The sequence below is a fragment of the Ovis canadensis genome, chromosome 6 (assembly GCF_042477335.2).
Source record: "Ovis canadensis isolate MfBH-ARS-UI-01 breed Bighorn chromosome 6, ARS-UI_OviCan_v2, whole genome shotgun sequence".
In the NCBI taxonomy this organism is placed as follows: Eukaryota; Metazoa; Chordata; class Mammalia; order Artiodactyla; family Bovidae; genus Ovis; species Ovis canadensis.
Window position 1 is genome coordinate 101,146,342 of NC_091250.1, and position 14,492 is coordinate 101,160,833.

A 14,492-nucleotide genomic window follows, 5' to 3' on the forward strand; every position below is an offset into this window, starting at 1 on the left:
ACAGAACACCATAAAATTTTGTAAAACATTTATCCTTCAATTAAAAAAAATTTTACAAAAAGAAGCCCTTCAAGGAAAGAGAACAGTGACAAAGCAGAATATGGTGATTTATTTTCCTGCCCATGTTACCATTATAATTCCAAAATTCACACTACATTTCTTCAAATATCATTCTTTTTTTTATTACAATGTTAATTGAAAATTATTATGGATCAAAGACACTCCTTGTAATGCTATAACTAGCCTGTCATTTATATTTGGTTTATTTATATATCTGAGATAAGTGTTAACTATCATAATATTTCACCTTTCTGGTAGAAAATGTCTAAAATCAGATCTTTTATAGTTTAACAGATATTAAATAGTTGTCCACTATTAAGTTACTGTGTGTACCTTTTGTGGAATCTGGGCAAGGGCTGATGCAATCACATTGGCACTTTCTTCTGACATGTTACTGACCATTGACCCCAAAGAAAACACCATAATACTATCTTTTCCTGAGCTCTGCACAAACAACTCTTCCATTTCCTATGAAAAATTTTGTTCCATCACAAAAGAACAGTAGTGTAGCAAACAATATTGAATGGATTTCTACAAGCAACTAAAGAGAGAAAATCAGATGGAATTCTTCAGTCAAGAATCCTGAAGTGGGTATCCATTCCCTTCTTCTGGGAATCTTACCAACCCAGGGATTGAATCTAGGTTTCCCTCACTGCAGGAAGTTTCTTTACTGTCTGAGCTACCCAGGAAGCCTCTCATTCTACTCTATGTTTCTACAAATGTGACTAGATTGGGTATTTCTTATAAGGTGAATTGTATAGTATTTGTCTTTTTCTGACTGTCTTATTTCACTTAGCATAAGATTCATTCATGTTGTGATTGTGTCAGAATTTCCCTTTAAAGGTGAATATTTCATTGTTTGTGTATATGATATTTAGTTTATTGCATTATCTGTTGATGGACACTTTTGTTGTTTCAACCTCTTAGCTCCTTTGAATAGAGCTATTATGTATTTAGTGTGCAAATATCTCACTGGGGTCCTAATTTCAATTCTTTTGGATACATACCTAGAAGAGGAATTGCTGAGCCACATATGTAGACAGGTGTTATATTAGAAAATGTGCATTATTCCTACAATGTGCTATATAGCTAGTTTATAGAGTGATTTCCCTCCCTAACCCCTCCAACCCCCCAGACTCCCCCCTACAAAGCCATGTCTCTTGAACATGCTGCCTTCACACTTTGGACGTTGGTCAGCTGTGTACTTTGGACATTGGTCAGTATTTAACACTAAAGAAGTTAAAATTTATTGAGGAAACTCCATATTATAATCCATGGCTGTTTTTAGCATAAATCATCCTTGACTTCGTTGGGAAGGAAATGGGTGATATGAGGTCAATTTCTTCTCTTATGTATATTTGTGCAAATGTGTTTGTGTATAAGCAGGAAATGAAATAAAGCCAGTACATAGTGCTGACAAGGAGATACTGTTAAACAATATTATATTCAGATTCTTCATCAGTCATGTTGTTTGTTACTAATATAGATACTTGGAAGGAAGTTACAATGCAGGATTCAACTCACCTTTAATTTTTTTTATTATTGTTCTACTAAATCATTTATTTATTTGAGACTGTCCTTTGAGAATTATTTTATTTAGTCATTAATATTGCTTTTTCCTACTAGCACTATGAAAAAATTATCATTTTAATCAGTTTATGTCTACCATTCTTATTGCTTATTCTTTACCTTAAAAATTTTAATAATTTCCAAAACTGTCTGTCTATATTACTAGTCACTGATATTGAGGAGTCTGGTTTTATTGTTTAGAAGTTTTATGAAACAGTTTTATGACTTGCGTTTGTATCCCAGAGGTACACTTGTATAGTTACTTATTTGAGTGACTGTATTGCTGGATTTGGGTTTCCCTGGTGGCTCAGATGCTAAAGAATCCACCTACAATGCAGGAGACCTGGGTTTGATCCCTGGGTTGGGAAGATCTCCTGGAGGAGGGCAAGGTAACCCACTCCAGTATTCCTGCCTGAAGAATTCCCATGGACAGGGGACCCTGGTGGGCTAGAGTCCATGGGGTATCAAAAAGTCTGGACACAACTGAATGACTCAGTACAAGGCATTGCTCGGTTTGTTTACGTACAGCACCCTTTGTCCTGAAATCTTATAATTGATGTCACAGTAGGATGTGCTATGTGTAACTGCTGTGAGGGACCATCATCATCACCTGAGACCCAGGAAACACCTGCCCCACAGTGGGAGAGGTAACCCAGAGCTTTCTGCACCAGCGATCTGCTCACCTTTTGAGTAGTTCACTTCTAACTAAATAAAGCTCCTTGTGAATACTTATTTTCCTGAAACTGTTTTTGAATTATTTTGTCTTGTGGTACTTGATCCTTTCTAGTTAAAAAAAATATGTTATTTTCTATACAGGAATAATTCCACATTTCTCAAAGTTTTCTATTTAAGATTTAGAGGAGCAAAATTTTTCTGGATATCTGATTAAAACCATGTACTCATCTTTTTAAAAATATTTTCTTCTGTTTAATCTCTGGAAAATAATGACCAAATTTGTATATCATAAAAATACACTTTATGATTCTAATTATTGTGTAAAACTTCTTTGCAAAAATATATTTTAACAAAGAAAAGAAAAGAAAGCACTTTTTCAAATTTTAACCTTAAAGGCTGTGTTGATGCTGCTGCTGCTGCTGCTAAGTCACTTCAGTCTTGTCCGACTCTGTGCGACCCCATAGATGGCAGCCCACCAGGCTTCCTCATCCCTGGGATTCTCCAGGCAAGAACATTGGAGTGCGCTGCCATTTCTTTATCCAATGTGAGTGTTCTTCAAAAGTATAATTTCATCTGTTGATATCAGTTTTAATATTATTGTCACTGAACTTTCTTAATGCTCACATGGTATGTCCAGGTAATATTCTATTTCTAGTAATCTGTAGTAGAATTTAAAGTTACTTATCTTCAATGCTTTGTCATATTGCCTTGCTACCCAATGCTGCTTCATCTATGCTGTGAAAAATGCATCCATTTGGAATTATTATAGTACGTACTGTCTATACAAATTAATTACTGATATGGAATGATTCACTTCATCCTCTGATATCTTTATGAAAATAATATAAGCTCATGGCAATAAAATATTGAAAGGTATGAAAATTTATATAAAGGGAAATAAGATTTATTAAAGCTCTCCATACAGGGATAGTCTTAGTTTCAAATTATATACTTATAGAAAAGGGTGAATATATTTAACATATAACATTAAGTTAACATATATAACATGATGACTGATACATCTATATATTATAATATGATTGCCATTTTAATGATGGTTCAAACCTATATCATGCCATATAATTATAATTTCTACTTTGTGGCCAGATAAGTTAACAAGTATGTGAGCTGTGAACTTCTAGATGTTCAAGCTGGATTTAGAAAAGGCACAGGAACCAGAGATCAAGTTGCCAACATCCGCTGAATCAAAGAAAAAGCAAAGATATTCCAGAAAAACATCTACTTCTGCTTTATTGATTACGCCAAAGCCTTTGACTGTGCAGATCACAACAAACTGTGGAATATTCTTAAAGAGATGGGAATACCAGACCACCTTACCTGCCTCTTGAGAAATCTGTATGCAGGTAAATAAGCAACACTTAGAACCGGACATGGAACAATAGACTGGTTCCAAATTGGGAAAGAAGTACATCAAGGCTGTATATTATACACTGCTTATTTAATTAATATGCAAAGTACATCATGAGAAATGCTGGGCTGAATGAAGCACAAGCTGGAATCAAGATTGCCAGGAGAAATATCAACAACCTTAGATACACAGATTATACCACCCTTATGGCAGAAAGTGAGGAAGAACTAAAGAGCCTCTTGATGAAAGTGAAAGAAGAGAGTGAAAAAGTTGGTTTAAAATTCAACATTCAGAAAACTAAGATCATGGCATTGGGTCCCATTATATCATGGCAAACAGATGGGGATATAATGGAAACAGTGACAGACTTTATATTCTTGGGCTGCAAAATCACTGCAGGTGGTGACTGCAGCCATGATTAAAAGATGCTTGCTCCTTGAAAGGAAAGTTATGACCAACCTAGATAGCATATTAAAAAAAAGAGACATTATTTTTCCAACAAAGGTCCATGTAGTCAAAACTATGGTTTTTCCAGTAGTCATGTATGGATGTGAGAATTGGATTATAAAGAAAGCTGAGCACTGAATAATTAATGTTTTTGAACTGTGGTGTTGGAGAAGACTCTTGAGAGTCCCTTGGACTGCAAGGAGATCCAACCAGTCCATCCTAAAGGAAATCAGTCCTGAATATTCTTTGGAAAGGCTGATGTTGAAGCTGAAACTCCAATACTTTAGCCACCTGATGCAAAGAACTGATTCATTGGAAAAGATCCTGTTTTGGGAAAGATTGAAGGCAGGAAGAGAAGCGGACAACAGAGAATGAGATGGTTGGATGGCATCACTGACTCAATGGACATAAGTTTGAGTAAAGTCCGATGGCTGGTATTGGACAGGAGGCTGGCATGCTGCAGTCCATGGGGTCGCAAAGAATCAGATACAACTGAGGGACTGAACTGAGCTAGGTAAGTATGGACTTCTCTGACATTCAGTGTTGAAGAATTCACCTGGAGATGTGAATTTGATCCCTAGGTTAGGGAGATAACCTGGAGAAGGGAATGGTAATCCATTCTAGCATTCTTTCCTGGAAAATCCCACAGAGAGAGAAGTCTGGTGGGTTATAGTCCACGGGGTGGCAAAAGTCATATAAGACTTAATGACTAAACAACAAGCAACAACTAGGTAAGTCATGCTTTTAGTTGGTAGCATTAAGTCCTATCTGTCCTAGTACCTAGGAGAGTTTGTATAAATATAAATTCACACAAATTTGTTTTAAAAAAGTGAAAGAGTGAAATAAAAATATTTTCTTGGGCTCCAAAATCAAGAATCTCAATAGTCTTCTCCAGCACCACAGTTCAAAAGCATCTATTCTTCAGAACTCAGCTTTCTTTATAGTCCAACTCTCACAACCATACATGACTAGTGGAAAAACCATAGCCTTGACTAACTGGATCTTGGCAAAGTAATGTCTCTGCTTTTTAATATGCTTTCTAGGTTTGGCATAACATTTCTTTCAAGGAGTAAGCATCTTTTAATTTCATGGCTGCAGTCACCATCTGCAGTGATTTTGGAGCCCCCAAAAATAAATCTGCAACTGTTTCCCCATCTATTTGCCATGAAGTGATGGGACCAGATGCCATGATCTTAGTTTTCTGAATATTGAGCTTTAAGCCAATTTTTTCACTCTCCTGTTTCACTTTCATAAAAAGGCTCTTTAGTTCTTCACTTTCTGCCATAAGGGTGGTGTCATCTGCATAGCTGAGGTTATTGATATTTCTCCCAGCAATCTTGATTCTAGCTTGTGCTTCATCCATCTTAGTCTTTCTCATTATGTACTCTGCTGCTGCTGCATCTGCTAAGCCTCTTCAGTTGTGTCCGACTCTGTGCAATTCCATAGGCAGCAGCCCACCAGGCTCCTCTGTTCCCGGGATTCTCCAAGCAAGAATACTGGACTGGGTTGCATTTCCTTCTTCAATGCATGCATGCACGCTAAGTCATGTCAGTCGTGTCCGACTCTGTGTGACCCTATGGACAGCAGCCCACCAGGTTCCTCTGTCCATGGGATTCTCTAGGCAAGAATCTGCATGTAAGTTAAATAAAAAGGGTCAAATACAGCCTTGACGTACTCCTTTTCCTATTTGGAACCAGTCTGCTTCATGTCCAGTTCTAACTGTTGCTTCCTGACCTGCATACAGATTTCTCAAAAGGCAGGTCAGGTGGTCTGGTATTCCCATCTCTTTCAGAATTTTCCATAGTTTATTGTGATTCACACAGTCAAAGGCTTTGGCATAGTCAATAAAGCAGAAATAGATGTTTTTCTGGAACTCTCTTGCTTTTTTGATGATCCAGCGGATGTTGGCAATTTGATCTCTGGTTCCTCTCCATTTTCTAAAACCAGCTTGAACATCTGAAAGTTCACAGTTCACGTATTGCTAAAGCCTGGCATGGAGAATTTTGAGCATTATTTTACTAGAGTGTGAGATGAGTGCAATTGATCATTCTTTGGCATTGCCTTTCTTTGGCATTGAAATGCAAATTGACATTTTCCAGTCCTGTGGCCACTGCTGTGTTTTCTAAATTTGTTGGCATATTGAGTGCAGAGCTTTCACTGCATCATCTTTTAGGATTTGAAATAGCTCAACCGGAATTCTATCACCTCCACTAGCTTTGTTCATAGTGATGCTTTCTAAAGCGCACTTGAATTCACATTCCAGGATGTCTGGCTCTAGGTGAGTGATTACATCATCCTTATTATCTGGGTTATTATCATTATTATTATTATTATTATTATTATTTACAGTTCTTCTGTGTATTTTTGCCACCTCTTCTTAATATCTTCTGCTTCTGTTAGGTCTATATCATTTCTATCCTTCACTGAGCCCATCCTTGCATGAAATATTCCCTTTGTATCTCTAATTTTCTTGAAGAGATCTCTAGTCTTTCCCTTTCTGTTGTTTTCCTCTATTTCTTTGCCCTGATCAAATGAGGAAGGCTTTCTTATCTCTCCTTGCTATTCTTTGGGACTCTGCTCAAATGGGTATATCTTTCCTTTTCTCCTTTGCTTTTTACTTTTCTTCTTTTCACAGCTATTTATGAGGCCTCCTCAGACAACCATTTTGCTTTTTTGCATTCCTTTTTCTTGAGGATGGTCTTGATCCCTGTCTCCTGTATAGTGTCACAAACCTCCATCCATAGTTCAGCAGGCACTCTATCAGATCTAGTCCCTTAAATCTTTTTCTCACTTCCCCTGGATAATAGTAAGGGATTAAATTTAGGTCATACCTGAATGGTTTAGTGGTTTTCCGTATTTTCTTCAATTTAAGTCTGAATTCGGCAATAAGGTGTTGATGATCTGAGCCACAGTTAGTTTCTTTTATTGTTTTTGCTGACTGTATAGAGCTTCTCCATCTTTGGCTGCAAAGAATATAATCAATCTGATTTCAGTGTTGGCCATCTGGTGAAGTCCATGTGTAGAGTTTTCTCTTGTGTTTTTGAAAGAGGGTGCTTGCTATGACCAGTGCATTCTCTTGGCAAATCTCTATTAGCCTTTGCCCTGCTGTTATTCCAGCTGTTTCTTGACTTCCTACTTTTGCATTCCAGTCCCCTATAATGAAAAGGACATCTTTTTTGGGTCATCATTGTGGACATATTGCTCATCTTCCCTCACTTTCTTTGGGGCCAGAAGTGGAACTTTGGACCACCATTCTCAGTTGGTGCATTCCCAGCTACAGCACGTCTCTGCAGTATTAAGCCACTGCAGAACACTTTCACCTCGGCCCTGCACCACTGCTCCAGTATCTTTCCTGAAGAAGTTCATGGACAGAGGAGCCTGGTAGGCCATTATTGTCCATGGGGTTGCAAAGAGTTGGACATGACTGAGTAATTAACACTTTCACTTCACTTTTCACCACTGCTGCATTTCTCCCACCTCTCAAATATATTATTAAATAACTATATGTCATAGGCCTGGAAATGCAACTATATACATATTTTACATGCTTGCTTTTTATATTTTTTTAAGAGAAGAAAGGAAAAGATACATGTTTTATAAATGGCTTCTCTTTATCACTGCTCTTTGGTCTATCATGGGGATTAGAATTATAGTCTGGGTTTACTTTCTTCTGTCATAGGACTTCTCTCAGTTTTTCCTGTAGAGCACATTTCCCAGGAATAAATTTTCTTTTGGAGTTAGAGGGCACAAGACTATATTTTTCACTCATATTTCAAAAATAGTTTTGCTTGATAATGAATTTTAGGTTGAAAGTTTTGACTTTCAGCACTTTAAAAGGTCATCCCACTGCCATGGAGCATTCCTTATTTCTTATGAGAAATAAGCACTATCTTGGCATTCACTTGTAAGAAGGAATTATTTCTCTTTTAGTTCTTCAAGACTTTCTGCTTTAGCTTTCAACATTTCACTAGTGTCTGTGTATGGCTCTCCAATATTTATCCTACTTGGAATTAGGTGGACAATTGGGATGTGTAGTTGGGATTTTGCATCTTAATTGAAATGCTTTCACACACTTAAAATATTTTGCTCTGCATCTTTTCTCTTCTGGCTCTCTCCCTCTGTGTATGTTAGTGTGCTTTATTATGTATCACCATTCTCTAAACTTCTGTTCATTATTCTTTTTTTCCCTCTGTTCATTTGATTATGTTAACTCATTGATCTGTAATATCTTTATGTTTCCTGGCTTTTTCATCAGCTTCTTAAAATCTACTATTGACTTCCTCTAGTGAATTTTTCATTTCAGATATAGTAATTCTCAACTCCAAAATTTCCATCTGTTACTTTTGTAAAATATGATTCCTATCTTTTATTTATAGGCTTTATTAGATGGAATATTATTATTATACATTGCCATTATACTTTTCTTCTTTAAGCATAGTTGCCTGAAGATAGGTTTCATGCTTACAAGAATTTATCCTTTTCTTCTAAGTTCTCCAGTTTGTAGGAATATCACAATAGTAGCCTATGATCTATTATATTCTTTATTTTAGTTTCTCATTTTATTTATTTGTGTTCTTTGTCTTTTAGCTAGACCTCAGGAAGGCTCTTCTTAGCTGTTTCTTTCTCTGGTTTTCTCTGATAAACTAGCTTGCCAGTGGTTTAGCCTGTATCTTTCATGAAGCAATCAGCTTCCTCTTAACTGCTTATCAACATATCTTTCATAGTTTGTGAGTAATTATAGGCTTGACCTTCCTACAGTTTGATAAAAAAAAAATAAAGTGTTTTGAGAATGGCTTTTATGTCCTAGGGCTTACTTGATGCCTCAATTAGTAAAGAATCCACCTGCAATGCTGGAGACACCAGTTCAATTCCTGGGTCAGGAAGATCCCCTGGAGAAGGGAACAGCTACCCATTCCAGTGTTCTGTGCTTCCCTTGTGGCTCAGCTGGTAAAGAATCAGTCTGCAATGCGGGAGACCTAAGTTCTATCCCTGGATTGGGAAGATCCTCTGGAGAAGGGAAAGGGTACCCACTCCAGCATTGTGGCCTGGAGAATTCCATGGACTATAGTCCATGGGGTCACAAAGAGTCGGACATGATTGAGCGACTTTCATTTTATGTCCTAAGTCTCCCTATCATGAAACTCTGCACCTTGGCTTTCAGACCTGGGGATAGGGACCAAGGCACACTTCTCTCTCTGTGACATCCCTCTTTTAAGTGTAAACAGTAAGGTTTATTTTTAGCTTGCTTTTTTCATCACAGAGCCTCCATTCTATGAATGAACTGAGCAAACAGCTGCCCTATGACTGGGGTTGTATGGAAGAAGGGAGAATTTTGTTGGCCATACTTGTCTGGAACTTAGCTACTGTAATGCACAGCTATAGCGTGTGTGTGAGAGAGAAATTCAAGTGGCTTGATCCTTCTATGAAGATACGATAACACTCAAATGGGAGCTGGAGGTAGTGAGAGCCAGGTGTTCTTTCTGAACCTGCTTAGAGTGGAATCTATTTTTCTGCTAATGGATAGTACGAGAGGGAGAACTTTGGATTTAAACGTCATAGGCTTTCAGCAACTTTACTGTTAATGTATTTTTCTGGAACAAATGTGTCTTTATTTGCTGCATTTCTTTTTTTTTTTTCCAGGAGTGCTGTGTTATATCACTTGTTTGGAACTCAGAATGTATTTTTTTTTTTTTAGGGCATTTTCTAGACACTAAATAGTTGTTTTAAAGTATCATTTTCAGTAGTTATTCTTACTTTGTGTAAGAGCTTGTCCATGGAATATGTCATGTTGCCATTTAAGATGTGGGAGGTTTGGGGTTTCCTTGGTGGCCCAGTGGTAAAGAATATGCCTGGCAATGTAGGAGACGCGAGGTTTGATCCTTGGTCCAGGAGGATCCCACATATCATGGGATGAGTTAAACTGGTGCACCACAAATATTGAGCCTGTGCTCGAGGGCCTGGGAACCACAAATAGTGAGCCCACCCATTGCAACTTCTGCAGCCTGCATGCCTTAGAACCTGTGCTCCCCAACAAGAGAAGCCACATCAATGAGAAACTTGTGCATCACAACTAGAGAGCAGCCCTCATGCCCTGCAGCTAGAGGAAAGGCTGCACAGCAACAAAGCCACAGTACAGCCCAAAAAGAGTCAGAGGTTCCAGGAATAAAATTTTCTATCTACCTATCATCTGTTTCTACCTATCTACCTTGAAGTGTAGTCGATTTACAATTTTGTGTTAGTTTCAGGGGTATAGCTTAATGATGCAGTGTTTCTGTAGATTATATTCCATTACAAATTATTATAAGATATTGGGTATAATTCCCTCTACTATCCATTAGATTCTTTTGCTTATCAATTTTTGTGTTTGGTTGTTTATATCTCTTACTCCATACTCTTAATTGGTCGCTCCCTTCCTGCTGTTTGGTAAGCATAATTTTATTTATTGCCTATGTCTGTGAATCTGAGTCTATTTTGTATATAGATTCATTTGTATTATTTTTTAGATTCTACATATAAACGATGTAATATTTTTCCTCTGTGTGACATATTTCACTAAGAATAATGCTTTCTAGTTCCATCCACGTTGTTGCAAATGCAAAATTTTATACTTTCTAAGGGTGAGTAATAGTCCTTGTACATATATCCTACATCTTCTTAACATAGTTATCTGTTGATGGGCACTATCCTATTTCCCAGATGACTTAGTTTTTCTTCTGTGTCATTTAGTTAGCTATTCATTGTTTATAAATTGCTTTTTATCTCAAATTTAATTATTTTTCATGAGTTGATCTTTATAATTTCTAACTACATGTTATAATGATCAGTATTTTTATCTATAACTTTTTCTTAATTTAATTAATACTTTTATTACCTCCTTTTAAAGCTCAGTACCTAGTAGACTGGTGATGGCTGTTTCATCATTTGCTATTTCAAGGGATTTCTCTTGCTCTTTTAATGGGAGTGTTTCTTCTTCTTTTTCATTTCACTTAACTTTGCCTCTCTGAATTTAGGAGAAACTTCTGTATTGTGGTCTTGAAAGGGTGTTTTTCTGTGTGAGTATCCCTGTGTAGACTGCATGTTTTCGATGTCTTTGGTATGAAGACTGATTTAGAAATGGGTATCCATCATATCTTCCATCAGGGTGTGTGTGCTGGGTGTTATCACCTTGATAGGGGGTATTGTTGCTGCTTAAGTGTCTGAAGTGCAAGGAGATCCAACCAGTCCATTCTGAAGATCAACCCTGGGATTTCTTTGGAAGGAATGATGCTAAAGCTGAAACTCCAGTACTTTGGCCACCTCATGTGAAGAGTTGACTCACTGGAAAAGACTCTGATGCTGGGATGGATTAGGGGCAGGAGGAGAAGGGGACGAGCGAGGATAAGATGGCTGGATGGCATCACGGACTCGATGGACGTGAGTCTGAGTAAACTCCGGGAGATGGTGATGGACAGGGAGGCCTGGCGTGCTGCGATTCATGTGGTAGCAAAGAGTCGGGCACGACTGAGCGACTGAACTGAACTGAACTGAAGTGTCTAAAACCCAGAAGGATGTAAGGTGGGATTCCCTTTCTGCTCCAAGCTGTTGCCACTCTATCACAGGCAGGGTCTATTCACTGCTTGCTGCAGTACAAGCCCTGAGAGTTAGGCTTGATCCGGCTATTTTCATAGTAATTATTTTCCTTTCACCATGGGTGGAGAGTACTGAAGTCAGTGAGGTATGTGTGCTCACAGAGGTCCTATACACCACCTGTGTAGGCATGCTCATGTGCAGCCTAAGCTTGTGTCCTCTGCCTTATGTGGTTGTCCAGATATAATGTAAGTCTGTCTTGTGGAGTAGGTGGGGCCAGAGTACCTGGCCAGCTGGGAGAGGGACTATGGCACACTTATCATGCTGACTTTTGAGACGATGTCTAAGTGTCAACATTGGTGGTGGTCACCTCTTCTAGACCATGTTCAAGGTCTCAAGCATTTTCATCATAGCTATGGAGAGACCATAGCTTTGATTATATACATCTTTGTTAGCAAAGTGATGGTTCTGCTTTTCAATACACTGTAGGTTTCTCATAGCATTCTTTCCAATGAGCAAGCATCTTTTAATTTCATGGCTGTAGTCATCATCCAAAAGAAAATAAATTCTGTCACTGCTTCTCCTTTTCCCCTTCTATTTGCCATGAACTGATGGGACAAGATGCCAAGATCTTAGGTTTTTTTAAACGTTGAGTTTCAAGCCACTTTTTTCACTTTCCTCCTTCACCCTCATCAAAAGGCTCTTTAATTCCTCTTCACTTTCTGCCATTAGAGTGGTATCATCTACATCATTGAGGTTATTGATATTTCTCCCAGCAGTCCTGATTCCAGCTTAGAATTTATCCAGCCTGGTATTTCACATGTTGTACTGTGCTTATAAGTTAAATAAGCAGGCTGACTCCATACAGCTTTGTTAATACTTCTTTACCAAATTTGAATCAGTCGGTTGTTCCTTGTCTGGTTCTAACTGTTGCTCCTTGACCTGCATGCAGGTTTCTCAGGAGGCAGGTAAGGTGGTCTGTTACTCCCATCTTTTTAATAATTTTACACAGTGTGTTGTGATTCACACAGTCAAAGGCTTTTGCAGAGTCAATGAAGCAAAATTTTTTTTCCGGAATTCCCTTGCTTTGTCTATTATCCAAGGATGTTGGAAATTTGACCTCTGGTTTCTCTGTCTCTTCAAAACCCAGGTGTACATCTGGAAGTTCCTGGTTCATGTACTGCTGAATCTTAGCTTGAAGGATTTTTGAGTATAACCTTACTAGCATGTGAAATGAGTGCAATTGTGCACTAGTTTGAACATTCTTTGGCATTGCCTTTCTTTGGGATTGGAATGAAAACTGACATTTTTCAGTGCTGTCGTCACTGCTGAGTTTTCCAAATTTGCTGATGTATTGAGTGCAACATTTTAACAGCATTATCTTTTAGGATTTTAAATAACTCAGCTGGAATTCCATCACCTCCACTAGCTTTGTTTACAGTAATGCTTCTTAAGGCCCACTTGACTTCTCACTTTAGGATGTCCAGCTCTAGGTGAGTGACCACACCATTGTGGTTACCTGGATGACTGTGACCTTTTTTGCATAGTCTTCTGTGTACTCTTGCCACTTCTTACTTTCTTCCGCTTCTGTTAGATCCTTACCATTTCTGTTTTTTATCATGCCCATCCTGGCATGAAATATTCCCTTGATATCTCCAATTTTCTTGAAGAGCTTTCTAGTCTTTCCCATTCTATTGTTTTCCTCTATTTCTTTGCATTGTTCGACTAAGAAGACCTTCTTTTCTCTCCTTGCTATTCTCTGGCACTCTGCATTCAGTTGAGTTCGTCTTTCCCTTTCTCCCTTTCCTTTTGTTTCTCTTGTTTCTTCAACTATTTGTAAAGCCTCCTTAGACAACATCTTGCCTTTTTAAATTTCTTCTTCTTTTTGCTGGCTGTATTGAGCTTATTCATCTTTGGCTGCATCTGGCAATGTCCTTGTGTAGAGTTGTCTCTTGGGCTGTTGGAAAGGGGTGTTTACTATGATCAGCATGTTCTCTTGACAAAACTCTGTTAGCCTTTGCCTGTTTCATTTTCTCTCCAAGTTCAAACTTGTATGTTAGTCCAGATTACTTTTTTGACTTTCTACTTTTGCATTCTAATTCCTTATGATAAAAAGGACATCTCTTTTTGTTGTTTGTTCTAGAATTGGTTGTAGGTCTTCATAGAACCAGCCAACTTCAGCTTCTTTGGCATCAGTGTTTGGGGCATAGACTTGGATTATTTGATGTTGAGTAGTTTGGAAACAAGTGAAGATTATTCTTCGTTTTTGAGGTTGCAGCCAAGTACTACACTTTGAACTCTTGTTGATTACGAGGGCTGCTCCATTTCTTCTAGGGAGGAATTTTTGCCCACAATAGTAAATATAATGGTCATCTGCATTAAATTCACCGAACCTGTTCGTTTTAGCTCACTAATTCAGTCTTTCCATCTTTAGCTTGACCATGTCCCATTTACCTTGATTCATGGGCCTAACTTTCTGGGTTCCCTTGCAATATTGTTCTTTAGAGCATCAGACTTTATTTTCACCACCAGAAACATCCACAATTGAGTGTTGCTTCTGCTTTGGCCCAGCCACTTCCTTCTTTCTGCAGCTGTTAGTTAATAGCTCTTGTCTCTTCCCCAGTGGCATATTGGACACCTTCTGACCTGTGGGGCTCATCTTCTAATCTCACATCTTTTTGCCTTTTCATACTGTTTATGGAGTTTTCTTGGCAAAAATACTGGAGTGGGTTGCCATTTCCTCCTCCAGTGGACTTTATTTTGTCAGAACTCTTCACCATGAGCCATACATCTTGGGTGGTCCTGC

General features: G+C 38.1%; 1 long non-coding RNA gene across 1 annotated transcript in view; it reads left to right on the top strand.

The window, feature by feature from the left end:
* The first annotated feature begins 508 nt into the window (after nucleotides 1-508).
* The window catches only part of LOC138442592 (uncharacterized), a 29,002-nt gene continuing 15,018 nt past the window's right edge, over nucleotides 509-14,492 (top strand). Inside the window, exons 1-2 of the long non-coding RNA XR_011257784.1 lie at nucleotides 509-647; nucleotides 3,412-4,634. This is a non-coding gene — a long non-coding RNA (uncharacterized lncRNA). The remainder of the gene's footprint in view (nucleotides 648-3,411; nucleotides 4,635-14,492) is intronic.